This window comes from Phacochoerus africanus, chromosome 1, assembly GCF_016906955.1.
Source record: "Phacochoerus africanus isolate WHEZ1 chromosome 1, ROS_Pafr_v1, whole genome shotgun sequence".
NCBI lineage: Eukaryota > Metazoa > Chordata > Mammalia > Artiodactyla > Suidae > Phacochoerus > Phacochoerus africanus.
This window is the reverse complement of record NC_062544.1, coordinates 126,524,798-126,543,887: the sequence shown is the minus strand read 5'-3', so window position 1 is coordinate 126,543,887 and position 19,090 is coordinate 126,524,798. Positions and strand designations below refer to the sequence as shown.

The 19,090-nt window shown below is 37.5% G+C and overlaps 1 long non-coding RNA gene across 4 annotated transcripts in view; it reads right to left on the bottom strand.

Annotated features, from left to right (window-relative positions):
• The window catches only part of LOC125126365 (uncharacterized), a 277,061-nt gene that overhangs the window by 184,992 nt on the left and 72,979 nt on the right, over positions 1-19,090 (bottom strand). The gene's annotated exons all lie outside the window — the stretch shown is intronic.

The window sequence follows — 19,090 nt, the reverse complement described above, 5'->3', positions numbered from 1 at the left end:
CCAGTGATTGGGTTCTTAATCTCAGTTAATTGTATTTTTTTAATTCTAAAGTTTCCAGTTGATCCCATTGTATAATATCCAGTTCTCCACCAAAATTCCTTCTCATTAATTAATATTTTAATAATTTACCTTTATTATTTTAATATTCATGTCTGATAACAAAAATATCCCAATATTCTAGGGGTCTGTTTTTACTATTTACTCTTTTCTCTTATGTAGAAGTCAATTCTTATCTTTTTGTGTTTCTCCCTGTTTCTGAGTGCTGAACATTGGCTTTGAAAAGCTATAGAAATAATTTGAAGTTCCGAACCATTCGTTCCTTTCATATCAACAAATTCCTTAAGGAGAAACGCAGTTCAGATTTCAGGCTCACTTCTTTGGGATTTCACTCCCTTTCCAACCCTAGAGTTGCAAGTTTTTACCGTATTGATATTGTCAATGTTTTTAAAGAGATTTTTATTTTGTTGAGCTTGTCTAGTTATTCTCAGAAGGAGAATTTGTTTAAAATTAACTAGTATACTATTAACAGAGGAGCACCAGTTATATTATTGGATTTTAATTTGTATTTTCTATATTTCAGTTGAGTTGAGCTTTTCTTACTAGGCTTATCATTGGATTTTTACTTATGCAAGTTTCTATTTAAATATTAGTTTCTTTTTATTTTAAATTTTTTTTTATAGTTGATTTACCATTCTGTCAATTTCTGCTGTATAGAAAAGTGGCCTAGCCATACATCTATACACATTGTCTTTCTCATATTTGTTTTTTATTTATCTGTATAAACTATGTGTACCATCATATAGGTTTTTGTTTTCATTGTGTATATGTTAAATCCTTTCTCTCTAGTTATAGTTTTTTATTCTTTAATTATTTATTTTGATAGACTTATGTATGTTAAATGTAGTCATATTCATTGAGGTTTTCTCTTTGAGCTTTTAATCTAATTTAAGAAGACTTCCCTGTCTCTGATGTCATAAAGATATTCTTCTATATTTTTCTCTAGTCATTAAAAATTTTTTCTTTTAACTTTTGTTTTAATCCATTAGGTCAAGATCCACTTTCATTTATTTCCATATGGTTAAGAAGTTATCCCAGAATCATTTACTGAAATCAACAACTGACTCCATTTGAAAAGCATCTTAATTTCAGGACGATGTTGTTTCAGTGAACTATGCTCCAAGTATTAGAGGTCCCCATCACCTTAGTGTTCATTTCCTGTGTCCCCAAAGAAAGACCTCTTTTAAAACTCATCTTCCCTCAAATAGCCCTTGCTTTAATTTTAGCTTTTCTCTCCTCATTGTATAATCACTTGCCAACCTGTGTCTCATAGGTTGTTTGCTATTTTAAAATCCCCCAAAGTGCAAAAATAATGCAAATGGAATGCAAAATAAAACAAATACTACAAATACTATATGGGCTTTTACCAACTGAGCAGAATTGCTCTTATTGTCCCCAAAGGCAATGAGATATAACAAAAGAAAGGAATATAAACAAGCACGATGACATTATAGATGTCTCAAAAGAGAAGGGCTGAGCATCAAAACTTAGGTGTGGTCCTTGAGAACAGTGCATAAAGACCTCATATATTTTTGCAAACTGAACTTCATGATCATGATGTAAAAGTAAATATATAACTCATTTTTAAAAAACTATCCACATGCAGCAAGCTTGAGTCTTGCTTTTGTGACATCTCACAATTGGACTTATGACTTAAATTCTCTTGAGCATTAAAGAAAGTTAAATTGGTTTCAAAAGTTATATTGTATTTTTCAAGAAAAAACTTCAAATATTTTCACTGCTATTTCTTGCAGAACTTTGATGACTCAAGAGGAAGAACAGTAACGAGGATGGGGTGGATAGTGGGGCTTCAGACCAAATCTTTGACACAAACCTACTTCTCAACAGACTTATTTCACAAGACAAGTTTAAATGATTATCAGAGACAGGACTAGGGTGAGGTGACTGAGGTATTTAGGGTACAAAGCTAGGAAAGCATTAACTCTCAGAATTAAACACATGCAAACACTGATCCACTTTCTACCATTATGTATTACTTTTACCTGTTCAAAGACTTGGAATGAAATTACACCATGTGTTCTCCTTTGTATCTGCCTTCTTTCACCAAGCATGTTTTGAGGTTAAATCCATGCTGTCATATGTATCAATACCGCATTCTCCTTTATTGCTTAAGGTTCTGTTTTATAAATTTTCATCCTATCACATACCACATGTTATAAATATACCATTTCATATCTTATAATGTACTTTTTTTATTTAACATTTCATAAATATACCACACCGTGTTATCTATCCATCTGTTCATGGGCATTTCAGTTGTTTCCACTTGTTGCTTATTATGGATAAAGTTGTTGTAGTATTTGCATCAAAATTCTTTTTGTGGACATTTCTCTTAGGTAAATGCCTTGGAATGAAATTGCTATTTCATAGAGTAAGTGTTTATTTAAGTCAATTAAAAAAACCTCCCAAAATGTTTGCTCAAAAATTTGTATAGGAGTTCTTGTTGTGGCACTGTGGAAACGAATCTGACTAGGAACCATGAGGTTTCGAGTTCAATCCCTGGCCTCCCTCAGTGGGTTAAGGATCTGGCATTGCCATGAGCTATGGTATAGATAGCAGATGCAGCTCAATTCCAGAGTTGCTGTGGCTGTGGGATAGGCAGGCCAGCAGCTATAGCTCCTAGCCTAGGAAGCTTCATATGCCACAGGTGCGGCCCTAAAAATTCAAAAAAAATTTTTTTGTACAATTTTATGCAACTGTCTGCAGTGTATGAGAGTTCCAGTTGCTCACCAATGCTTATTATTGTTAGCCATTTTAATTTTAGCTATTTTATTGCTGTCAAGTTGTCTCTCATTTGTTTTAATGTGTGGTCCCACAAAGACTAATATGATGTTAAATATATTTTCATGTGATTAGTAGCTATCTATTTTCTTTCAGATATATAGACATCTCAAGTCTTTAGCCTGTTTTAATTGAATTGTTTGTCATCTTATTATTGAGTTTAAAAGCTCTTTATATATTCTGGGGTATATATTTTGGACATAAGACAGAGTCATGTATTAATAATGTTTTCTCCCAATTTGTGGCTTGCCTGTTGGTTTTCCTAACAGTGTTCTTTGAAGAACAAAAAGTTTTAATTTTGATAAATCCCAAATTATCACTTTTTCTTTTATGTTTAGTACAAGAAACCCTTGCTTTCTCAAAATTACAAAAAATTTCCCCTCATATTTTATTCTAGAAATATTATCTTTTTGGCTTTTACATTTAGACATAGCATTTATTATGAATTAATTTTGGTTTATGCCATGAGGTAGACAGCAAAATTCATTTTTTATATGAAAGTCCAGGTGATCTCAAAATACTTACTGCAAACGACTTTACTTTCGCAAATAATTACTTTGGGACATTTTCCAAAATTTCATTTACTATCAGTGTGTGTGCTTTTTTCCAGATTGTGTTCTTTTCCATTGATCTATATGTCATATTTTTGTCATTGTCATATTGTTGTGATTATTGAAGCTTTAAAATTAGCCTTGAAATCAGATGGTAGAATTTTTCCCACCAAAAATTTTTCCTTTTCAAAATACTTTGGCTGTCTTTAGTCATTTGCTTTTCCATACAAATTCTAAAATCAACGTTTTAAGTTCTACAAAACCATTTGGTGAGATTTTGACTAGGATGCCATAATCTACAAATTTGACAGAACTGACATCTTAGCAACGCTGAGTCTACTAATCTATGAGTGTGATTTATCTCCACTAAGTCTTCTTGAATTTCCCCTAGCAGTATTTAGTAGCTTTTAGTGTAGAGATACTGTAGATCTTTCATGAGACTTATCCCTAGGTATTGCAGTTGTGCTTTTTTTTTTTTTTTGAATTAAAGTAAGAGTTGATTTACAATGTTGTATTAATTTATGCTGGACAGCAAAGTGAGTTGCTATATTTATATATACATTCTCTTTTTACATTCTTTTGCATTATGGTTTATCATAGGACATTGAATATATTCTCTGTGCTATACAGTAGGACCTTGTTGTTTATCCCCTCCATGTATAATAGCTTATATCTGCTAACCCCAACCTCCCATTCCTTCCCTCTCCCAACTCCCTCCTCTTTGGCAACCACAAGTCTGTTCTCTTTGCCATGAGTCTGTTTCTATTTTGTATATAGGTTCATTTGTGCCATAATTTAGATTACACATATATGTGATATATGGTATTTGTCTTTCTCTTTCTGACTTACTTTGCTTAGTATGATAATCTCTAGTTCCATCCATGTTGCTGAAAATGGCATATTTTGTTCTTTTTGTGGCTGAGTTGTATTCCATTGTATATTTGTACCACATGTTCTGAATCCATTCATTTGTTGATGGACATTTATGTTGTTTCCATGTCTTGGCTATTGTAAATAGTGCTGCCATGAACATAAGGGTGCATGTGTCTTTTTGAATTATAGGTTTGTCTGGATATATGAGTAGAAGTGGAATTTCTGGATCGTCTGGTAGTTCTATATTTAGTTTTCTATGGAAGCTCTATACGGTTTTCCATAGTGGTTACACCAATTTACATTCCTACCAACAGTGTAGGAGAGTTCCCTTTCTCCACACCCACCAACAACAGTGGTTGCTATTAGAGAATGTTTTGCCTATGTTCTCTTCTAGGAATTTTATTTTTCTTTTATTTTTATTTCTTTTATTTTGCTTTTTTTTTTTTTTTAAGGCTGTACATGTGGCATATGGAGGTTCCCAGGCTAGGTGTTGAATCAGAGCTACAGCTGCCAGGCTACACCACAGCCATAGCAGTGCCAGATCCTTAACCCACTGAGCAAGGCCAGGGATCGAACCCACAACCTCAGGGTTCCTAGTCGGAACCATTTCTGCTGCACCACGATGGGAACTCCATCTTCTAGGAATTTTATAGTGTCATGTTTTATGTTTAAGTCTTTAAGTCATTTTGAGTTTTTTTGAGTATGGTGAGAAGGTGTTTTCTAATTTCACCGATTTACATGCAGCTCTCTAACTTTCCCAACATCTTTCTCTTGCCGAAGAGACTTTTTCTTATTGTATATTTTTTGCCTCCTTTGTCTAAGATTAATTGACCCATATGTGTGTGGGTTTATTTCTGGACTCTCAATTCTGTTCCATTTTCTCCATATGTCTGCTTTTGTTCCAGTACTACACTGTTTTGATTACTATAGCTTTGTAGTATTATCTGAAGTCTGAGAGGGTTATGCCTCCTCTTATGTTCTTTTGCTTCAGGATTGCTTTGGCAATTCTGGGTCTTTTATGGTTCCATATAAATTTTTGGATTATTTGTTGTAGTTCTGTGAGAAATGTCATGGGTAATTTGATAGGATCACATTAAACCTGTAGATTGTTTTGAGTGGTATGACCACTTTAACAATATATTCTTTCAATCCAGAAGGCTGGATATCTTGCCATATATTTAAGTCATTTTCAAGTTCCTTTATTAATGTTTTATAGCCTTAGCATGTAATTATTTCACCTCTTTGGTGAGGTGTATTCCTAAGTATTTTATTTTTGGTGGTGCAATTTTAAAAGGTATTTCTTACATTCCCTTTTTGATATTTCATTGTTACTGTAAAGAAATGTAACTGATTTCTATATGTTAATCTTGTATCCTGCTACCCTGCTGAATTTATCAGTTCTATAGTTTTTGTGTGGAGTATTTAGGGTTTTCTATATATAGTATCATGTCACCTGCATACAATGAAAATTTTACCTCTTCTCTTCCAATTTGAATATCTTTTATTTCTTTTTCTTGTCTGATTGCTGTGGCTAGGACTTCCAATACTGTATTGAACAGAAAGGAGTGGGCATCTTGGCCTCGTTCTAGATTTTGGGGGGAAGGCTTTCAGCTTTTCCCATTTATTATATTGTCTGTGGGTTTGTCATACATAATTCATATTATGTAGATTTTTGGGGGGAAGGCTTTCAGCTTTTCCCATTTATTATATTGTCTGTGGGTTTATCATACATAATTCATATTATGTTGATATATGTTCCCTTTATACCTACTCTGGTAAGAATTTTTATCATGAATGGATGTTGCATTTTGTCAAATGATTTCTGTGCATCTATTGCGATGATCATGAGGTTTTTTAATTTATGTGGTGTATCACATTGATTTGTGTATGTTGAATCATTCTTATGAACTTGGGATAAATACCACTTGATTGTGAGGTATGATCCTTTTCCTTTTTATATGTTGTTAGATTCAATTTGTGAATGTTTTGTTGAGAATTTTTGCATCTATATTCATGAAAGACATGAGCCTGTAATTTTTTTCTTAGAAGTGCCTTTGTTTTTGGTATCAAGGTGATGGTGATTTCATAGAAGGTGTGTTTCCTCCTCTTCCATTTTTTGGAAGAGTTTGAAAAAGATGAGTGTGAGTTCTTTGTGTATTTGGTAAAATTTGCGTGTGAAGCTGTCTGGGTCTGGATCTTGCAGTTGTTTCTGATGCTATTAACTTATCTTTTTAAAATGATTTTTTAGAAGAGTTTTAAATTTTCAGAAAAACTGCAAACCAGGACAAGGAGTTCCCATAAACCCCACACCTAGTTTCCCCTACTGTTATCATCTTATTTTAGTATGGTACATTTGTCACAATTAGTGAACCAAGACTGATATATTATTCTTGACTAAAATTCACAGTTTACTCAGATTTCCTTAGTTTTCACACAGTGTCTGTTTTCTTTTCCAGGATCTCATCCAGGATGCCATATTACATTTAGTTGTCATGTCTCCTTAGACTCCTCTTGGCAATTATTTTTTACTATGTTCATGATATTATGTTTTCTTATTTTAGAATGGTAGATTGAACATTCACATGCCAAAGAGTACAGTTGGACCCTTTCCTCACACCATGTAGAAAAATTAACTCAAAATGCATCAATGACCTAAATATAAGAACTAAAGTTATAAAATTCTTAGAAGAAAACATAGGGATTAATCTTCATGACCTTTTATTTGAACATGAATACTTATATATAACATAGAAACAAAAGAAAAAGTATACAAACTGTACTTCCTTAAAATAAAAAAAAATTGTGTATCAAAGGTTATCTTCAAGAAAGAGAAAAGACAACCTTGAAAGTTCCCTTGTGGCATAGCAAATTAAGGATGTGGCATTGCTGCAACTGTGGCACAGGTCACAACTGCAGCACAGATTCATTCCCTGGCCTGGGAACTTCCATATGCTACAGATGCAGCGCCAGAAAGAAAAAAAAAAGACAACCAGGAGTTCCCATTGTAGCTCGAACCTGACTAGTATCCATGAGGATGCAGGTTTGATCACTGTCCTTGCTCAGTGGGTTATGATCTGGCATTGCTGTGAGCTGCAGCATAGGTCACAGACACAGCTTAGATCCCACATTTCTGTGGCTGTGGTGCAGGTTGGCAGTTGTAACTCTGATTTGACCCTTTGACTGGGAACTTACTATCCCACAGGAAAAAAAAAAAAGAACAAGACAACCTACAGAATGAGATAAAATACTTACAGATCATGAGTCTAGTATCCAGAATATATAAAGTATTTTATGAGTCTAGTATCCAGAATATATAAAGAACTCTTACAACTTAATAACAAAAAGATAAACAAACCTATTTTAAAAATGGGCAAAAAACTTAAATAGACCTTTCTTCAAAGAAGAAGAAATGGCCAATAGGTACATTAAAAAACACTCCTGGAGTTCCCGTCGTGGCGCAGTGGTTAACGAATCCGACTAGGAACCATGAGGTTGCGGGTTCGGTCCCTGCCCTTGCTCAGTGGGTTAACGATCCAGCGTTGCCGTGAGCTGTGGTGTAGGTTGCAGATGCGGCTCGGATCCTGCGTTGCTGTGGCTCTGGCGTAGGCCGGCGGTTACAGCTCCGATTCAACCCCTAGCCTGGGAACCTCCATATGCCGCGGGAGCGGCCCAAGAAATAGCAACAACAACAACAACAACAAAAAAGACAAAAGACAAAAAAAAAAACCACTCCACATCATCAGTAGTCATGAGGAAGGACGAAACCCACAGTGAGACATCACTTCACACCCACTGTAAGGGTTGTAACAGAAAACATAGAAAATAAGTGTCAGCTAAGACGTGGAGAAATTGAAATGCTCATACGTTTTTGGTGGAAATGTACAGTGGTTCAGCTAATTTAGAAAACAGTTTTTCAGTTCCTCAAAAAGTTAAACATAGAATTACTTTATGATCCAGAAATTCCACTCCTAGGTATATACCCAAAATAATTGAAAACAAGTACTCACACAAGTACATGTACATGCATATTCACAGCAGCACTATTCATAATAGCCAAAAGGTGGAAAGAGCCCAAATGTCCATTAGCAGATGAATGGTTAAGAATAATGTAGTATATATGTACTACATGTATGTATATTTATATGTAGTGTAAGTGAAATGTTAATTAGCCTTTAAAAAAAAGCAAGTATTCAGACATGCTACAACACAGAGGAACCTTGAAAACACGGTGCTTGAGTGAAAAAGGCCAGGCAGAAAAGGTCACGTACTGTATGTTTCCATTTGTATGAAGAATCCATAGACAGGTTTTAGGAAAGTGGGGAGCAAATGCTTGGCAGGTACAAGTTTTCCTTTTGGGTGATAAAAATATTTTGGACGTAGACAGAGGTGGTGGTTGCACAACATTGCAAATGAACTGAATGCCTCTAAATTTTTCACTTTTAAATGATTCATTTTTTTATGTTATGTGAATTTTCTCCATGTGACAAAAGAGCAAATTTTAAAATGATAGAGCAGTAACAAAATAGATCAATATTCCTACCCCCAGGTACTTTAAGAGAATCTGGCATGCAGTAAGCGCCCAATAAATATCATTGAATAAGTGAAAGACAACACATAAATATCTTTTAAGACCAGGAATTGTTTCTCATAGTTGGAACTGGAAAAATGTGTAAATTTGCTTCCAAAAAGAGTTTCCAAACACAGTCAATGAACCAGTGAATGGGTCTTGTGAACCACGAACACAGTCACGGCTAGAGTAGAAATCCACCAGCCACAATTTCCTCACAGGACAGAAGATAGACCCAGATTCTGGAAAACAACACTCTCCACCTTTCATCTTTACTTTTGCTAGAAAGCTGAAATTGCTGACTGTAGCTAACTAAGACCCTCAAGACTCCCCTGCCTCTCTACCCAGCACCCCCCTAACAAGAATAAACGTTATTCACCATATTTACCTGACCACTTACAATAAAAACGCTAAGAACAATTATTAAGCCACTGTGTATGGTATGGATTAACTCTGCCAAGAACCACATGTATAAAATAAGAACACACAGAAATGTAGTTACTCAAATTCCATAGAGATAAATAGAGTAGGGATCTTAATTACCTTCCCTTCTTTGTTTTGTTCTGCATTTTTATGTATCAGGTACTCTAAATTGTACTTTTAATACATGTAATTGAATTTTCACCCTGTTAGTCCTATTTTCAGATGGAGACTAAGGCTCATAGAAGTGAAGTGAAGTTCCCCAGAGTAATGTGGGAAGAGGCAGAGCAAGCATTTGAACTCGGACAGTTGAACACTGATGTTGCCTTCACTCTGTGTTTTGTCACTATGCTTCTTCACAAGGTGGAGTTGATGGTAACTGGTAGCTCCACTGCTCTTACACTACTGATTCCTTGAGCAAAGGGGAACAGACTTAACTTTTAGACACACTGCAAGGAAGGTCTGTGTGTACACTAGCATGGGCCACAGTCAGAGTACTAAGATTGGATATACATTTGATCCTCGATCAGTGCAGGGGGCTAGAGATGCTGAACTTCTATGCAGTCAAAATCTGTGTATTATTTTACGGTCAGCTTTCCATATCTAAGGTTCTGCTTCCACAGATTCAACCAACCATAGATCATGCAGTACTAACGTATATCTTTACTGAAAATACCATGTATAAGTGGACCCAAGTAGTTCAAACCCATGGTTTTCAAGGATCCACTGCACTCTTATGCTCCCAAAGAAAAGGAGAACCATTTGGGACAACCAAAGCAAAAACATTCTACCACCTCACCCAAGTTTCAGGACATAGTTTAAGAGACATCTGCCAAATAACACTGTCCAATTAAAAACATAGCAAAGGGAGTTCCCATTGTGGTGCAACAGAAACGAATGTGACTAGTATCCATGAGCATGCTGGTTTGATCCCTGGCCTCTCTCAGTGGGTTAGGGATCCAGCATCCTATACGCTGTGATGTAGGTCAAAGATGCATCTCTGATCCCACATTGCTGTGGCTGTGGTGTAGGCTGGCAACTACAATTCTGATTTGACCCCTAGCCTGGGAACTTCCATATGCTGTGGGTGCAGCCCTAAAAAGAAAGAAAAAAAAGAAAGAAAGAAAGAAAGAAAGAAAGAAAGAAAGAAAGAAAGAAAGAAAGAAAGAAAAAGAAAAAGAAAGCATAGCTCAATAAGCATAAAAGAGGGGTACTCAGTTTGTTGATCAGTAATGTAATGTAATGAAGGGGGAGTTCCCTGGTGGCTCAGTGGGTTAAGGACCTAGCACTGGGGAGTTCCTGTTGTGGCACAGCGGAAACAAATCCAACTACTAATCAGGAGGATGTGGGTTTGATCCCCGCCCTCACTCAGTGGGTTGGGGATCCCATGTTGCCATGAGCTGTGGTGTGGGTTGAAGATGTGGCTCGGATCTCACATTGCTGTGGTCATGACATAGGCCAATAGCTGCAGTTCTGATTTGACCCCTAGCCTGGGAATTTCCATATGATGGGTGCGGCTCTAAAAAAAAAGCAAGAAAAAAAAAAGATCCAGCGTTGTCACTGCTGTGGCTTGGGTCACTGCTGTGGCACAGATCTGGTACCTGGCACAGAAACTTCTGCACGCTATGGGCACAGCCAAAATAATAATAATAATAATAATAATAATAATAACAGCAACATCAATAGTAATAATCTAACAAAGGGGGCTCCATTCTACTGTCAGACATCTTGACGGAATGAAGGAAAAGTCAGCATGGATGCAGTGGTTCTGAATCCCAGCTTGGTTACTCTTTCTCACTCTACATCCTTAGGGAAGCCCAATCTGAGCTTTCATTTTCTACCAATAGATAATAATTGCCACAAATAGTTCTCAAAGGCCCTTTCCACTCTAGGTAGCTATGATTTTCTTGGTCTAATCTCCAATTTTGGAGAAAAAAAATCCTAGATAGCCATGAGTGGAGAAAAAGAAGCATTTTATTGCTGTTTTCAGTCCAAATACCTCTTTTCTAATCTTTGTGTAGCCTTGCAGTGCTGGTTTGGGTTGTAGAACCATAAATCCTCTAGTTTTAAGGTCTGATTTTCCCAGCGATCACACAGAATGTGTACATTCTGTGCAATGTCCAGCTTTGCCCAGCCAGAACTTCGCAGAGGGAAAGACAGAGTCATTGTTCAGTAATCAGTATAATGCAAACCAGAATGAAAATACAACTTTTAGTCTTTTCTGTATCTACATAATTTTGCAATAGTAGAGATTCGGTAATTATCAGTTTCCTTTAATTGGACTTTCTTAACCTTTTACAACCCATACCCTTTGATAAACCTAAATATCCCACACCAACCCTCAGAGTTTTTGAAACATATCCTTGGTTGTGTGGGGGTGGGGGGAGCCTCATCTCTTTCTTCCTCTCTTTCACTGTTCAAAGTCACCAACCCCAGAATTTAAACTCTATCTTCTGTAGGTGACCACATGGCAACATTTGTCAAGCTTGACCTTCCCCCAATTCTATTATAAAAAATTGTAAGTTGCTTTTTAATTTCCAACTATTAAACTCCAACATGGAATGTGCTTTTATTAACTCCCCATCCATTCCATCAACCTACCCACAGAGGATTCTGATATGCCCCCTGGGATACAAATGCCCTGCACTTGAGGATTAGAGGTAGGGCACACTTACAAATAATCTTGAGTTATTACAGCTCTGCTTTTTCTTTGATACGTTATCTGTGTCTAAATTCCTTAAGGTATTATTTTGTTCTTTTTTATGGCTGAGTAATAATGCCATTTTCAGCAACATGGATGGAACTGGAGAATCTCATACTGAGTGAAGTAAGTCAGAAAGAGAAAGACAAATACCATATGATATTATTTATATCTGGAGTCTAATATACAGCACAAATGAACCTTTCCACAAAAAAAGAAAATCATGGACTTGGAGAATAGAACTGTGGTTGCCAAGGGGGACGTGGAGGGATTGGGATGGATTGGGAGCTTGGGGTTAATAGATGAAGACTATTGCCTTTGGAATGGATTAGCAATGAGATCCTGCTGTGTAGCACTGGGGACTATGTCTAGTCACTTATGATAGAGAATGATAATGTAAGAAAAAACAATGTCTACATGTATGTGTAACTGGGTCACCATGCTGTACTGTAGGAAAAAAAATAATGTATTGGGGAAATAAAATAAAATAAAAGCTGAAAAAAAAATTCCTTAAGGTTATCTCTGAAACTCAGTTCCTTTTATGAAGTGAAACTTCATAAAGCTCTTATGAAAATCTGGAGGGATCATTTACAGAAAGGGCTTGGCACAGTGCCTAGAATATAGTAAGTGCTCAATGAATGTTAGATAGGGCAATCAGGGTTTCTGAATACAGTTGTACAGGATGTGTATTATGCAACTCCATAAGGTGCAAATCAAACTGCAGTGTGAAAGACTGTCATTGGAATTGTGGTATGTAAGAAACAATAGGTATACTGACAAAAACATATATTTATGTATATCATATAATATATGTAAACTATTATAAATATATATATAGATAAATCTGTTCCCAATGATCCCTGTAAATTGCTCAAGCATGGGGTATCTGAATTACCAAGATTCCTTCTCTGCTCCTGCTGTGCAGTATCATCAGCAGAGCCAGGAAGTCCCAGCCAGTAAAGTATGCAGTCCCAGGCCAGCAGGATCAAATCCAAATAATCTCCCAAGCCAACTCTTGAAAAGAAACTGCATCGATGACCCAAAACGAAAGGGAGTTTAGAACTGAGACGTTTCAGGAAGGGCCAAGTGAGGTCTTGTGCAAACTTGCCGGGCTCCCAAGGAAAAGGTTTATGTCACTTTAAATATTGGTTGTTTAGACTGGGATTATCCTGAGAGCGCCATGTCGCTATTATGGTGAAGATCAGTACCCACAGGAGAGCCGCTCTATCTCTATTTGTTTGGACTTGAAGCAAAGGCCCGCCCTACACCCCCAGGCTGTAAGTGTTTTGTAATCAGGGGACACTGGATGCTTCAGTTCCTGCCTGAGATGTGTGACCACAAAAACAATAGGAAAAGATGGAACAAGTTGAGGGAGCCGAGTCTGGAGAACATTCAGTTTGTCACAGGCCCCTTGACCATGTGTTTCATGGCATGAAACACTCAAGGCAGAATGTGACATTAAAGAAAAGAAAGAGAATCTGTGACCAAATAATATTAGTGTGGAGGACTCCAGTTGGGCCGCCTAATTAGAGCAGATCAAATCCCTCCAGTTAGTGGGAAGTGCATTCCCCAGATGTATTACTCTATGGCCGAATTCACCATGTGTGAAATGATACCACTCACTTCCCTTTCCCATTGGCATAACTCGTTGCTACCCAATGATTGGCATGGCTGGCCTTTCTGGGCAGGAAACACTTAACTAAGCTGTTCAATTCCATTTCAAAGCATATTTACTCTTTACCTACTATGTTAGATAAAGGGATGGGAATAGCATGAAAATAAGGAGAAGCAGATTCCCCCTCAAGGAGCACTCTGGGCAGTCAAAAAACTAGCAGAAAAGGAAACAAGTGCAAAGTGGGAACTATGTGCTGAAAATAAAACACAAATGACCAGTTCATAATTACATTCAATTTAGACTGAAGAACCAGATGACATCAAGAAATTTTGGATTAAAGCAGATATAGATCCAGAGAAAAGATACTTGAGGCATCACCAAGGAAGATGTTCATCAGTTGTTTTAAAAGAAATTGTATTTTTCACTTGCAAAGTAGTAATTTACTATATCTACAGAGGAAAATCACTTTTCGTTTCAGTCATTGCATGCATGATTAATTAGTCAATGAATTAGAAAATCATGCTTTAGTGGGATCTCATTTACTTAGTGAGCTCAATTTATTTGGGACGCAAGGTGTCCAGATAAAAATCTTTTTCAAAAATCTTCCCTGCTCCTGATCTTATTCTCTAACCACTGATCCTTTTATCCTTCTTAAGTCATCACCAGCTTCAAATGAAAGTAGGAAAATGGTTGAATTTGGACTTGAGTAAATGAAAGGTTATCCTCTGAGTTTAAGATGCCCTTGATATATTACATAATGATCTAAGTGAAAAGACAAGATTGGAAATTTCAAAAATAAATCTACCAGGTTTGGATAAGGAACTGAAAACCCAGCTCCTTTGCACCCTAGGACATTCATTGACTTCGCCTGTTTTGTTGAGATCTGTTAGGGGCCATAGCTGTTATTATAGTCAGCTGTGGCCCCCATATGGTTCTAGAAAGTCTGTGAATAGCATATCCACACAGTCTGAGAGCTTGTCACCTTTTACGTGGACAGGGAGGCAGAACCTAGTCCCTTCCCCATGAGTTAAGTTTTGTACTTTTTGATTTGAAGAGGTCAGAGTAAACCTCAGAAAATCAAAGCATCAGCTGGCCACTTGAAATAAAAATAACTTTTATCAAGTAGCCACTATCAACCAGGCAGCTTGAATCACTTAAGTCTCAAAGCCCAGCTGGGTGGGAGTATCCTCAGGCCCATTTTACAGATAAAGACACAAACTTGTTCAAAGTCAGAGAGCCAAGAAATGGTAGAGCAGGATTGAGAACCATGTCTGCTAACTTCTTAGAAACATAATTAAGTAGGTGAAGGCAAAAGAATTGAGATCCTGCTCTTTTTCATCCAAAGCCTGGCCCCTGAAGGAAATAAACACCTTAGCTGCATTAAGTCCCTTATGGACACTACTTAATACAAAACATTTGTTTAGAAAGACTCTTCTGTTAGAGGATAATGAAGACTCTGCACTACCATCTATGGAGCATTCACTGTATACAAGGTCTTATGTTGGGAAATACCAGGTATGGACATGGGGCCTCCATGGCTCAAAGCCTAATCAAAGATTCAAACAAGCATAGAAGAGTGACTGGCTATCCACATATATACACAGAGGGGTGGAGTATATTCATTAATTTATTAATTCAGCAAATATTCACTATCACTATTTTTGGAGTATCTGAACCTGTATTTACTTACATGAAAAATGAGGACAAAAATGTCCTTGGTTGCTTCCATTAACTATTGCAAGGATTCAATTAAGGAATGTGTAAAATAATTTGGATGACTATAAACTGCTCCACCACCACACAGTTCTTATTGAAGTGAGGCAATTTTACACAGAGGTTTAGAGTTTGTTTTGCTTTTTTTTTTTTTTCCGAGCTGCACCCCCAGCACTGGGGATTCCCAGGCTAGGGGTTGAATCTGAGCTACAGCTGCCAGCCTATGCCATAGCCACAGCAATGCCAGATCCAAGCTACATCTTTGACCTACACCACAGCTCACAGTAATGCCAGATCCTTAACCCACTGAGTGAGGCCAGGGATTGAACCCACCACCTCATGGTTACTAGTTGGATTCATTCCTACTGCACCACAATGGGAACTCCAAGGTTCAGAGTTTGAACTCCTCTGATGGGTGAACTGGGGCAATGTGTGCTCTTACTATAAAGCCCCATCTTGGAGTTCCTATCGTGGCCCAATGGCTAACGAACCTCTCTAGTATCTATGACAATACCGGTTCGGTGCAGCATTGCTGTGAGCTGTGGTGTAGGTCGCAGACATGGCTTGGATCCTGTGTTGCTGTGGGTGTGGCATAGACTGGCGGCTACAGCTCCAATTTGACCCCTAGCCAGGGAACTTCCACATGCCATGGGTGGGACCCTAAAAACAAACAAACAAAAAAAACTCTCTGTTTTTTTAATTTAATTTTTTATTGCAGTATAGTTGATTTACAATGTTGTATTTCGGGTATACAACCAAGTGATTCAGTTATATGTGTATATATATGTATATATATATTCTTTTTTAGGTTCTTTTCTAGTTATTACAAGATATTGAATATAGTTCACTCTGTTATACAGTAGGTCCTTGTTGTTTACATATTTTTATATAGAGTAGTATGTATCTCTTCATCTCAAATTTCTAATTTATCCCTTTCCCCTTTGGTAACTGTATGTTTGTGTTTCTATTTCATTTTATAAATAAGTTAATTGATATCATTTTTTTAGATTCCACATACAAGTGATATCAATGATATTTACCTTTCTCTGTCTAACTTACTTCACTTAGTATGATACTCTCTAGGTCCATCCATGTGGCTGAAAATGGCATTATTTCATTCTTTTCTATGGCTGAGTAGTATTCCACTATATATAGGTACCATATCTTCTTTATCCTTTCTGCTGTCATGGACATTTAGTTATTTCCATGTCTTGACTACTGTGAATAGCACTGTAGTGAACTTTGGGAAAAACCCCGTCTCTTAAGTTAACCTGAGTAAATGCTTATTTCTTAACCACAAAAGTGCCTGATGAACATTTGGGGTACGTGGGTTTTGGACACAAATACAGCACCAAAACTATCATTTCTAAGATGAAAGCCCCCAGGGTACAATGAAAAGAGGACACACTTGAGTATCCAGCAGACTAAACCCTGACTCTGCCACTTACTGGCCTGAGACAGTATAGTTTCCAAATTCACTCAACCTTGGTATCTTCACTTATAAAATGGGTCCACCAAATCTCATAGAGCTGTCAAAACAATTAAATGAGAATATGGCGATAGAGCCCTGGTTTATTGGAACTGCTCAGTAAATTGTAGAGGTGTAGCATTGGCTATGCATGGATCCCGGCATTAATACAACATAACTATTTCTGTTTTTCACCGTCTCTTGAATTGGTGAAGGTAATTTCAAGAAAGCTGGAAAGATGGATAGGGCATGGCTGGCTTTTATCCCTCCTCACCTTCCCTGTCACCTTCTTTTTGTTAACTGCTATCTCATGGCAGGATAGAAAGGCTTGCACTTGGCTAGGCCACTTTGGGACTGGCAGAGAAGCAAAGTGCTGGCTGTTGCAGGGGGTCTCTCGTGACCACATCCTTAATAGCTAGGCCTCCAGTGGGGTACATTCAACTCTACTTCCTACTGAGGTCCTTCCCAGGCAGCCAAGAGGACCCCACACCATCCTCTCCCCAACATCCCATCTTATCCTTGAGCAATGCTCATGCATCCAGTCCCCAACACATTCTGAAAACACAAGCCTGTGCCAGTCCAGCAGCCTCTCCCAGAGCAGCTGACCAACCTTCTTTGGTTTCCCCAGAAAGAGGTAGTCCCCAGGCCACAGTCCCCTTAGTTGGGATTTTTCAGGCCTGAATCAGACATTAGTCATCTAAGTCTCCCAAACACTGGGGATACATTCCAAACTCTCCAAGAGTGTCTTGAAATCTCTTTCCACCAGACTTGTGGGGCCAGCAGACTTCTGTAAAGATAAATTTTCCCAGGTAGCACCAAAGCAGCCATAGATGATGCTATTCAAGTAAATGTGCTCAATGGCATTTTATTTATGGACACTGAAATTTAAACTACAGAGAATTTTCACGCCACAAGGTATTTTTTTTCACTCCCCCACATTTTACATTTTACAAATGCAAGAAACCATTATGAATACAGGGCGTTAACAAAACCAGGCAGTAGACCAGATCTGACCCACAGGCTATAGCTTCCTGACTCTGGGTTAGATGGCAGAATCCTTGCCCCTCCTCCAGAAAACAAAACACAAACACCAAGGAAATGAAGATGTCACACAGAATACAAGAAGTCTCACCCAAAAAGCCTCCCCACCCATCTGTTCACACTAACTCACCCTCCACACTCTGGCTTCTTTTGATAACCTTAAAGGTGGGACTGGGGGAAGGGAGGAGGGCAGTCTGTCAAGAGTACTAGACCAGCTTATCAAATTTTTTCTTTAAAAAACTCTACTTAAAAGAGACACATGCACCCGCATGTTCATTGCAGCATTATTCACAATAGCCAGGACGTGGAAACAGCCCAAATGTCCATCGACAGATGATTGGATTAGGAAGATGTGGTATATATACACAATGGACTACTACTCAGCCATAAAAAAGAATGACATAATGCCATTTGCAGCAACATGGATGGAACTAGAGACTCTCATACTGAGTGAAATGAATCAGAAAGACAAAGACAAATACCATATGATATCACTTATAACTGGAATCTAATATACAGCACAAATGAACCTTTCCACAGAAAAGAAAATCATGGACTTGGAGAATAGACTTGTGGCTGCCCAGGGGAGAGAGGGAGGGAGTGGGAGGGATCAGGAGCTTGGGGTTATTGGATACAACTTGGAATGGATTTACAAGGAGATCCTGCTGAGTAGCATCGAGAACTATGTCTAGATACCTATATTGCAACAGAACAAAGGGTGGGGGAAAAAATGTATACATGTAAAGGTAACTTGGTTCCCATGCTGTACAGTGGGAAAAAATTAAAATAATAAAACAAGAATAATAAATAAATAAATAAATAAAAATACACATACACACAATTGTTTTACTAGCCTTGTCCTTTTGAATCTATTATATTGACACCTCAGTTGAGACAGGAGTTCCATTCTTAAAGCTTGTTGCCATAGCAGTTACTGTAACTGTCAACATCACTGCCCAGAATCTACCAGTAAGAGGCGAAGAAATATACTCAGATGGAATAAATGGTAGAAATTCTGTTTTGTTTTTTTTTTATTTACATGTTAAAGTTGTTTATTCACAGTTATCAGAAAGAAGCAAATTTATCCTCCTCACATAGCTAGGCTTATCTTCTTTGTCCTAGAAGTAGTCTGAGATGAGAGTTGGGGCCACTTTTTTCCCATTGTTAATTTAGTCATTCTTAAGAATGTTGGCTTTGGGGAATCATGGGACCTCTTTCCAATTCTGACTTTGTCCACAGGAACAGAATCTGGCCCTAGGATCAATTGTTGTAACTATTTATG